The sequence below is a fragment of the Octopus bimaculoides genome, chromosome 16, assembly GCF_046866305.1.
Source record: "Octopus bimaculoides isolate indiv1 chromosome 16, ASM4686630v1, whole genome shotgun sequence".
Lineage (NCBI taxonomy): Eukaryota > Metazoa > Mollusca > Cephalopoda > Octopoda > Octopodidae > Octopus > Octopus bimaculoides.
This window is the reverse complement of record NC_142943.1, coordinates 20,988,902-20,999,332: the sequence shown is the minus strand read 5'-3', so window position 1 is coordinate 20,999,332 and position 10,431 is coordinate 20,988,902.

The following is a 10,431-nucleotide window of genomic DNA, read 5'->3' as shown; positions in this document are numbered from 1 at the left end:
TACATAAACAATTACCGTTTCCCTCTGTGAAATATTGTTGTCTGCTCAGAATTAGCAAGGCGGGAATAGTTCTGTTGTTTGTGGATAGTTTCGAGGTAAACGTTAGGGAGTTTGGAATACGTTAAGCCATACGCGTCCACAGATTAAACTGGTGCTTCAAGATAAATCGAAAAACACTATGACATTGTGCAGATGGATATCATCAATAATGTACTACCGTTATCGGCTACACACGAACATCTATAGCAAAGGTTCTCAATAGTTTTGATATCGAGGTATACTAGACATAAAAAAGGAAAAGAAAGTGAAACATTTCTTATGTTAAGTTAAAAAGAAAAAGAAAAGTATATATTAAGTTTATTGCTTACTTGATTTTCTCAACCATTCTTGTTGTACAACTAAATTGTGAATAGCATGTTTTGCAAGATGAACAAGTATAGGTATGAACTATCTAAAACCTTAGAGAATATTTTAAAAAATCTGCCAAGCACCTAGATAATCCTTGCAGCATTTCGTTTGAGTAATACTGATCTCTGTGGATCAAGAACACTTCGGAACAGTAAACAACTAAACCATTTCAGAATCTCTATATCTTGGGTTCGATATAGACAAACACTACAATATTACATTCGTATCACAACTGTGAAGTCAGCTATCTCACTATGAACTAACAAGAGAGCCTCTATATGGTTCCTCAGCACGCTAGAAATAACAACCAAATTCTCCTTCAAATCCGCTGCGTATATGTGAGAAAGAAAGAGACGAGAGCGAGAAAGTGGGATACAGAGAAAAGACAACATGACTAAAAGAGATACAGACCAAAAGACTGTCGTCTTTTTTGTGGTGGTGGTGGTGGGGGGGGGGTGCAGTTACTATTATTGTCAGCGTCACTTCCGTTGTTGACATTGTTGTGATTGTTGCTATAGTTATGTCGACGCTTTTTTTTTTCGGTTTTAAATGTTACCGTTCTTAAGATGGTAGCGTTGATACTGTTATTTTTGATTTTATTACTGTGTGACCGTTGATCTTTTGCTGTGGTATAACACTAGATTTCTCGTTGTTGCTGCTGCTGTTGTTGTTGATGTTGTAGCTCTATTGTTTAAGCTACGTGTATCATTAACGTGGTGATGAGATGGTTGTATGGATGAGCAATTGGGTTAATAGTTCTCAGATCGCAAAGTCAAATCTATTTTCTGTTCTCTTCGGGAAGGAACTCAGAAATTGCCGTTGCCACAGTTTAACTTGCAGTCGAGAATAGTTTCATATCACATAGGAATGCTAACGTCTTGTCCATGTACAGTTATATCCCTCATCAGATGAATGCCATAAACCTGGGCTAAAAAGCAGCAGACAAAGAGCCTCACAGATCTCATTACCATCATTAGTAATTAAAACAAAATACTGTTAACGAAGACGATAATGAGAGTAGTATCAGAATGGTGGTGGTTAGTGTATTGTTGAAATTTTGTTGCTTTAGCTGTTTAACTCTGTTCATGTATCTCTCAACTGGTTGACTTCTTTCTTACAGCTTATGGCTCCATCTCCCCCCGTTCTCACGCATCCTTCATCTCGTGGTTGCTTCTAGAAAGGGCAGTGAGTTTCTTGATGATACTGCATCAATTTCTTTCGCTCAGCCTTCTTTCGTTCAGAGGATTGCAACTTATGTTAGTGGTCACACTGGACATTGAAACCTTTGCTTCATGTCATCACAGATGATAAACAAAGTGGAAGTAAATGGTTGAAAATGTATTAAAGACAGTATTGGTTCAGTGAGGTGGTTTAACCTCAAGCCAGCTCAGGTTAAACAAACTTCTGGTCGAAAGTATTCCAACCATGATCATCACGACATATATTTAGACAGTGTAATCTAGACTACACTATACAACCAGTGGGTCCTTTTTTTTTTTAGAAATAAACAACAACAACAAATAACAATGTGTAATCTGAGGGAGAATTTGGTTGCTATTTCTAGTGTGTTGAAGGACCATATAGAGGCTCTCTTGTTAGTTCATAGTGAGATAGTTGACTTCACAGTTGTTGTGACATGAATTTAATATTGTGGTGTTCGTAACCCAAGATACAGAGCTTCGGAGATAGTTTAGGTGTTTACTGTTCCGATGTGTTGTTGATCCACAGAGATCGGAATTTCTCAAACCAAGTGCTGCAAGGATTATCAAAGTGCACGGAAGATGTAAAAAAAATTATCTAAGGTTTTACATAGTTCATATCTATGCTTGTTCATCTTGCAAAACATGTTATTCACAATTTAGTTGTACACAAGAATGGTTAATAAAATCAAGTAAGCAATAAATTTAATATATATTTTTCTTTTTCTTTTTAACTTGCCATGTGAAGTATGCCAATAATTTTATTTTCTTTCAATAAGAAATGTATCACTTTTTTTTGCTATCTCTAGTATACCTCGATATCAAAACTATTGAGAATCTTTGCTATAGATGTTCGTGTGTGGTCGATAACGGTTGTGCATTATTGATAATATCCATCTGCACAATGTGTCATAGTGTTTTTCCTTGATGCCCCTGATTAACACACACACACACACACACACACACACACACACACACACACACACACACACACACACACACACACACACACACACACACACACTAACACACACATACGACAAGGGAACAAGAAATTATGTGTTCCCTTGTCATATATATAATCTCTTATTACACTCTGTACTTGACTAATGCCTTTCTTTCTTTCTCTCTCTCTCTCTCTCTCTCTCTCTCTCTCTCTACATATATATATATATATATATATATATATATATATATATATATATATATATATGTATACGTATCTAGGATAGTGGTACAACAAAGTACCAATATTTACTGGAAATAGTCGATAATATATATATATATAGATATGTATATATATATATATATATATATATATATATATATATATATATATATATATATATATATATATATATATATATATATATATATAGATATATATATATATATTTATATATATATATATATGTATATATGTGTATATATATATATATATATATATATATATATATATATATATATATATATATATATATATATATATATATATATATATATTAGGGTGATGCAAAATAACTTACCATTTCAAAAACTTGAAGACACCTTCTAATTTTATTTAATTTAGTGCAAAAACTCGACGTGCAAAATCTCAGCACATTTTACAGGTTGCTATCATCCACCGAGCATTTTGTATATTGTTATTTTTCAGTTTGTATTTACTGTACATTTTCTGTCTCCTTGCCATGGTTCTGAATCCAGAACCATGTGGGTTGGTAAGCAAGCTACTTACCACACAGCCACTCCAAACAATTTAAACAGCTATTTTTTGTATGTGGCAACACTGGTCCTGTCGCATCTACACAACTGCAGAGTAAAATGGCAGCTCAAAATGTCATTGCTGCTATGGGACATTATTGCTCTGCTTTACGAGCGGCATCCGGGAAGAAATCAACTCGTAAACCGAGACATTAATGTATGTGTGTGTGTGCGTACGTATATACGTTCATACATACATACACACATGCATATACATATATATATATATATATATATATACATACACATGCATACACACACATATATACACACACATATATATATTCATATATATATATATATATATATATATATATATATATATTTATATATATGTATATATATATACATATATTCATACATACATACATACATACATACATACATACATGCATACATACATACATACATATATATATATATATATATATATATATATATATATATATATATATATATATATATATATATATATATATATATAATACATACATACATACATACATTCACATATATAGATATTACATATACGTATGTATATATATATGTGTGTCCGTTAGTGTACATATATATATATATATACATACATACATCATCATAGATTAGCTACTGTCATCTCAGCCTATGCACCTCAACCTGGGCTACCAGATGGTCTGAAAGACCAATTCTATGACACCCTCTTGCAAACTACCTCGTCGACGAGTGACAGGGACCTTCTCTTTGTGGCTGGAGACTTCAACGGGCATGTCGGACGTCGTGCTGGGGGCTTCCATGGCATACATGGAGGCTATGGCTTCGGTTCCCGCAACGAGGAGGGAACCAGACTGCTGGAGTTCTGTGATGCAACCAATCTTATGGTCTGCAATACCAACTTCAGGAAACCTGCCAGTCACCTAGTCACCTACCGCTCCGGCAGACACTCTAGCCAAATCGACTACATCCTCGCCAGAAATAGGGAAAGAGGGCGGCTTATAAATGCCAAAACCTACCCTGGCGAAGAATGTACCCCACAACATAGATTAGTAGTTAGCGACTTTGGGATCAAGGCAAAATGGGTGCCCAGAATTAGACAGGCTTGGAGAAGAAGGGTGTGGAAGCTTAAAGACCCTGCAAACGGACAGAGACTTAGAGACAAGTTACTTGAAGCATTTAACGAAATAGAAGGGGATATAGCATCATACAACGTGGAAGACAATTGGAGATTTCTGCGGGACAACCTGTTGAAAGCCACCGACCAGATTTGTGGGTGGTGTAAGGTCCCCTCCCAACCCAGAGTAACGTGGTGGTGAAACAAGGAGGTAGACAGGGCTATTAGACAAAAGAAACAAGCTTGGAAGGACTGGAAGAACGGTGGTAGCAGGGAATTGTACCAATGTGCCAGAAGGGAGGCTAGGCGACAGGTTTATTTAGCCAGAGGGGAAGCAGATAAGGAAAGATTTGCCAATGTTCTGCGCCGTGAGGACCAAAGACTCGAGGTATTTCGTGTTGCAAGACAGTGTAGGAGAGAGAATAGTGATGTTGTAGGAGAGAAATGTGTTCGCATGGATGATGGTACGCTTGCATTAAATGAGGATGCAAAGAAAGAGGTCTGGAGATGCCACTACGATAGATTGCTTAATAAAGAGAATGAATGGGAGAAAGAGAGCCTGCCTTATGTCGACCCAATAGAGGGACCAGCTATCCGAGTTGATAGTACCAGGGTAGATAAAGCAATTAAGAGTATGAAGACCGGGAAAGCCCCCGGCCCATCAGGAATCACTGCAGAGATGCTCAAAATATCTGGCAGTGTTGGCTATAGCCTAGTCACCCGTATTACGAACCAGGTGATACACGAAGGAGTCATACCCTATGACTGGTGTAGCAGCATCATAGTCAACTGCTACAAAGGTAAAGGGGACGCTTTAGATACAAATAATTACAGAGGCATCAAGCTGTTAGATCAGGTTATGAAAGTTACAGAGAGGGTCATAGCCCAACTAATTAGGGAGCGAATCAATTTAGATGAGATGCAGTTTGGGTTCGTGCCAGGTAAAAGCACTACTGATGCCTTATTTCTAGTGAGACAGTTGCAAGAGAAATACCTAGCCAAGGATAAACCTCTGTACCTGGCTTTCGTTGACATGGAGAAAGCCTTTGACAGGGTCCCCCGATCCCTTATCTGGTGGTCAATGAGGAAACTTGGGATAGAAGAATGGCTAGTGAGAGCTGTGCGAGCCATGTACAGAGATGCGGCCAGTAAGGTGAGGGTTGGAAATGAGTACAGCAATGAATTCCGGGTAGAGGTAGGGGTCCACCAAGGTTCCGTCCTCAGCCCCCTATTATTTACCATAGTCCTCCAGGCAATCACAGAGGAGTTCAAGACAGGTTGCCCCTGGGAGCTCCTCTATGCTGATGACCTTGCCCTAATTGCGGAGTCACTATCAGAACTAGAGGAGAAGTTTCAGGTGTGGAAGCAAGGTCTAGAATTGAAGGGCCTTAGAGTCAACCTAGCTAAAACCAAAATCCTAATAAGTAGGAAGGTAGATAAAACACAAACCCCTTCAGGTAGATGGCCCTGCTCAGTATGTAGAAAAGGAGTAGGTAGTAACTCTATAAGATGTACCCGGTGCAAGCTATGGACACATAAGAGGTGCAGCAACATCAAAGGCAGGTTAACTAGCAAGTTAGTTTTTGTTTGTGGCAGATGTTCAGGTGCAATAAAGACTGCAAACAAACAGGAAACAACTTCTATCTCATCCCAGGGTGAAAAACTAGAGGTAGTCGATAGCTTCCGCTATCTGGGCGACCAAGTTAGTAGTGGGGGTGGGTGCGCTGAAAGTGTAGCTGCTAGAATAAGAATAGCCTGGGCAAAGTTTAGAGAGCTCTTACCCCTGCTGGCGACAAAGGGACTCTCACTCAGAGTAAAAGGCAGACTGTATGACGCATGCGTACGAACAACCATGCTACATGGCAGTGAAACATGGGCTGTAACTGCTGAGGACATACGTAAGCTCGCAAGGAATGAAGCCAGTATGCTCCGTTGGATGTGTAATGTCAATGTGAATACCCGTCAGAGTGTAAGTATCTTGAGAGAAAAGCTGAACATTAGAAGCATCAGTTGTGGCGTGCAAGAGAGACGATTGCGCTGGTATGGACATGTGGTGAGAATGGAGGAGGATAGCTGCGTGAAAAAGTGCCACACCCTAACAGTTGAGGGAACCCGTGGAAGAGGTAGGCCCAGGAAGACCTGGGCTGAGGTGGTGAGGCAAGACCTTCGTACATTGGGCCTCACCGAGGCGATGACTACGGACCGAGACCTTTGGAAATGGGCTGTGCGTGAGAAGACCCGGCAAGCCAAGTAAGATCGTTGCCAGTGCCCCTGGACTGGTTCTTGTGCGGGTGGCACATGAGATGCACCATTTTGAGCGTGGCCGTTGCCAGTACCGCCTGACTGGCTCCTGTAGGATTTTCGAGCGAGATCGTTGCCAGTGCCCCTGGACTGGCTTGTGCGGGTGGCACATAAAAGACACCATTTCGAGCGTGGCCGTTTTCGTGCGGGTGACACGTAAAAGCACCCACTACACTCTCTGAGTGGTTGGCGTTAGGAAGGGCATCCAGCTGTAGAAACTCTGCCAAATCAGACTGGAGCCTGGTGTTGCCATCCGGTTTCACCAGTCCTCAGTCAAATCGTCCAACCCATGCTAGCATGGAAAGCGGACGTTAAACGATGATGATGATGATGATGACATCTCTGTGTCTCTGTGTCTCTTTGTCGCTTGAAATTATATATATTGCAAGCCGAGGCGAGCTACTGCCATCTCTAGCAGACGAGGTGTCCAGTACTGAAGAGAGGCAGAAATACCCATATAACCAGGCTGGTTGGCAGGTCTTGTCGTTAGGGGTTCGCTCCCCTGCTCACAATATATCGGTTGCAACTGTGCATCGATAACTATCTAGAGATGTCCTCTTGGGGTTAAAAAATCACAGTAAGGTCCGTTCGAACGGACAGCCATGTTGAAGCGGCTACGATCATTACTTACAAATTTTCGGTTATTCTATATGTCAAGTATTTTGTCGTACTCGTAAAATTTGCCACTGTCCCAGTTCCACTGCATTATGTCAGTGACTAGATTACAAAAGCGTGACAAATCTTTTTTATATTTCAAGACCAATTAAAAGACCTAAAATGACTCTCAAACAGTGTAATAGTCTTAATTACAACACTCAATCTTAGGTAATTTACTTGCCAAACAAATGCAACGTTGCAATTTTCTCTAAACACTTGAAAATAGTTAAAACAACACATCTAATTATTCTTTCTTAGCACGGTTATTTTTTTATCTTTTAACTTGTTTCACTTATTGGACTACAGCCAGGCTGGGGGCACAACCTTGAAAAGTTTAGTAAAAAAAACCCCAAAAAACATCAACCAGCTCCTGTACTTATTGTAACGGTACCTTTTGCCGGATTGCTAACTTACAAGGACGTAAACAAACAATTACTTGTTAAGCGGTGGTGAGTAACAAAACTCAACACAAACACAAACAGACGCACATACCTGCACGCGTTGCTATATAAACAGTTTCCCACTGCTAGGCATTGGTCAGCTCCGGATTATAGTAGAAGACACTTGGCTAAGGTACCGCGCAGAGGGACTGTACTCGAAACCAAATGGTTGTAAAGTGTGCTTCTTAAACAGACCTTTCCCTAAGGAACATATTTTACTATGTCTCTGTTTTTTCACAAAAGTTAGTGGTCAAAACTAGAGTAGAATTATTTTGAACAATATATATTCTAGCTGTCAAATATTTGTGATAATCATATATTTAGTATACGCACACACAAACAATCATACCCCCACCACATATATATATATATACATATATAAATAATACAAATAATATGTGAGTATATGCATATATACGTACATGTATGTACATACCTACATCTACATGTATATATAGATGCATATCTGGGTACAGGACGTCACAAAAAAAACGTGGACTTCACGTGATCACGCGACCGACCAGACAACCAGCTGTTGTTACACATCGCTAGTCACAATGCGCTTTGCATCGTCTTAGCCTTCGAATAACATCATCCCGCTGGCTGGGCGAGCAGGCCGACATTCCCCACTGATCGAAAGGAGGACTGGAGCAATATGAAATGAAGCATTTTGCACAAGAACACATATGCACACACACACACACACACACACACACACACACACACACACACACACACACACACACACACACACAAGCACACATGTATATGTATATGTGTGTATATATGTGTGTGTATGTATGTATGTATGTATGTATGTATGTATGTATGTATGTATGTATGTGTGTGTATATATATATGTATATATATATATATATGTGTGTGTGTGTGTGTGTGTGTTCATATAATGATATCTCCACAATGTATTGGTGAGATAAACATGTAATCTTTACCAAAATGGCAAAAATTTCTCCCCGAAGGTCTATAGTAAACTCCTTATGGATCGAGCTCCTTGGTTATATATAAAAAATTTAAATGAAAGTTTTGACGCTAATATCCATTATTATTGAAGCTTATTACCTATGTCAAAATTTCTGTATAAGGTTATATTTAACTGTCAATTAAATAAGTAAATTACCTTAAATAAGTAAATTACCTTACACATCCTCAGAGTAAAAAGTAAAAAGTAAACACCAAAAACATAATCTCTAAGTCTGATTCATACTGAAATTCCTCCTTAAATAAAAGTCCGTTGAAGGGAGAAAACCCTCATAATATTATTAATTATAAACAATCAAGTATTACAAATTATTGATTCCTCGTAATAAATTCTAAACCAATGGAAATCTATATTATATTATCTCTAGAAACTTTAGTAAACAAACACAAATACAATTTTATTAGTAGTGGTAAATTATACCCTGTTTTTAAACCTAATATTATACTATAATACCCGATCATACTGAAATTTATAATTTATTTAAACCAGAAAAATGTATGTCTAAGATAATGGCTACATCTGAAAGCATTGTATGTGAGTTTATTTATTAACTTACCCTTAGAGAATAATATAAAATATAATTCTAGATTACACAGCGAGCAATATCTCTTACCTTTGTCATAAGGGAAAGGTTTCCCAATAATTGACCATTCTAACGAATATTGCTTTTTTTGTTCCTTCAGTTCACAAATGAATTTACTAAGACTAGTACTCGCTATTTTACTTCTATCTCTAAAGGTACTAAAATGGTTAGATACTCTTCTACAGATTTGTCCCAAAGAACAACCCACGTATAGGCTAACATCTGTCTGAGTCTTTACCTTACATTGATAAACTACATTCTTCACTCTCACATTTGGGCCTTCAAACTTCAATCTTCTGGGGTTAAACTCTGTTACTGTAATCATAGTACGATTATCATTATTATTATTATTATTATTATTATTATTATTATTATTATTATTATTATTATTATTATTATTATTTATATCAGGGTTTTGATGATGCTAGTGTAAGAAAAAAAGAGAAGTGATGATAAAATGAAGCTCACAAGAGAAGTATTTGAAATGTGGAATCAAAATTTGCAAGATGGATATGTTCAAAGTTCATGCATGACAGTTGATGAACAATTAGTTTCATTCAGAGGGCGCTGCCCATTCCAGGTATATATTCCTTCAAAATCAGGGAAATATGGAATTAAAATTTTGGGAAATATTTGACAGTGAAATATCTTATGCCTGGAAAATGCAAATTTACACTGGAAAAGATCCAGTAAAAAGGAGAGAGACAGATCAAGGTTCAAGAGTTGTTGAAGATCCAGTAAAAGAACTTGAAAATATCGGTCGCAATATAACTTGTGATAATTTTTTTTACAAGTCTAGGATTGGCTCGAAAGCTACTTAGCAAAAAAAAAACTACTTTAGTTGGAACAATTAGAAAGAACAGAGTAGAACTTCCAAGTGCTTTCACAAATGGAAAAGAAAGAGAAATCAAGAGCACAATATTTGGATTTCAAAAGGATTCTATGATCCTATCTTATTGTTCCAAGAAAGATTATGTAGTCACACTTATGAGTAC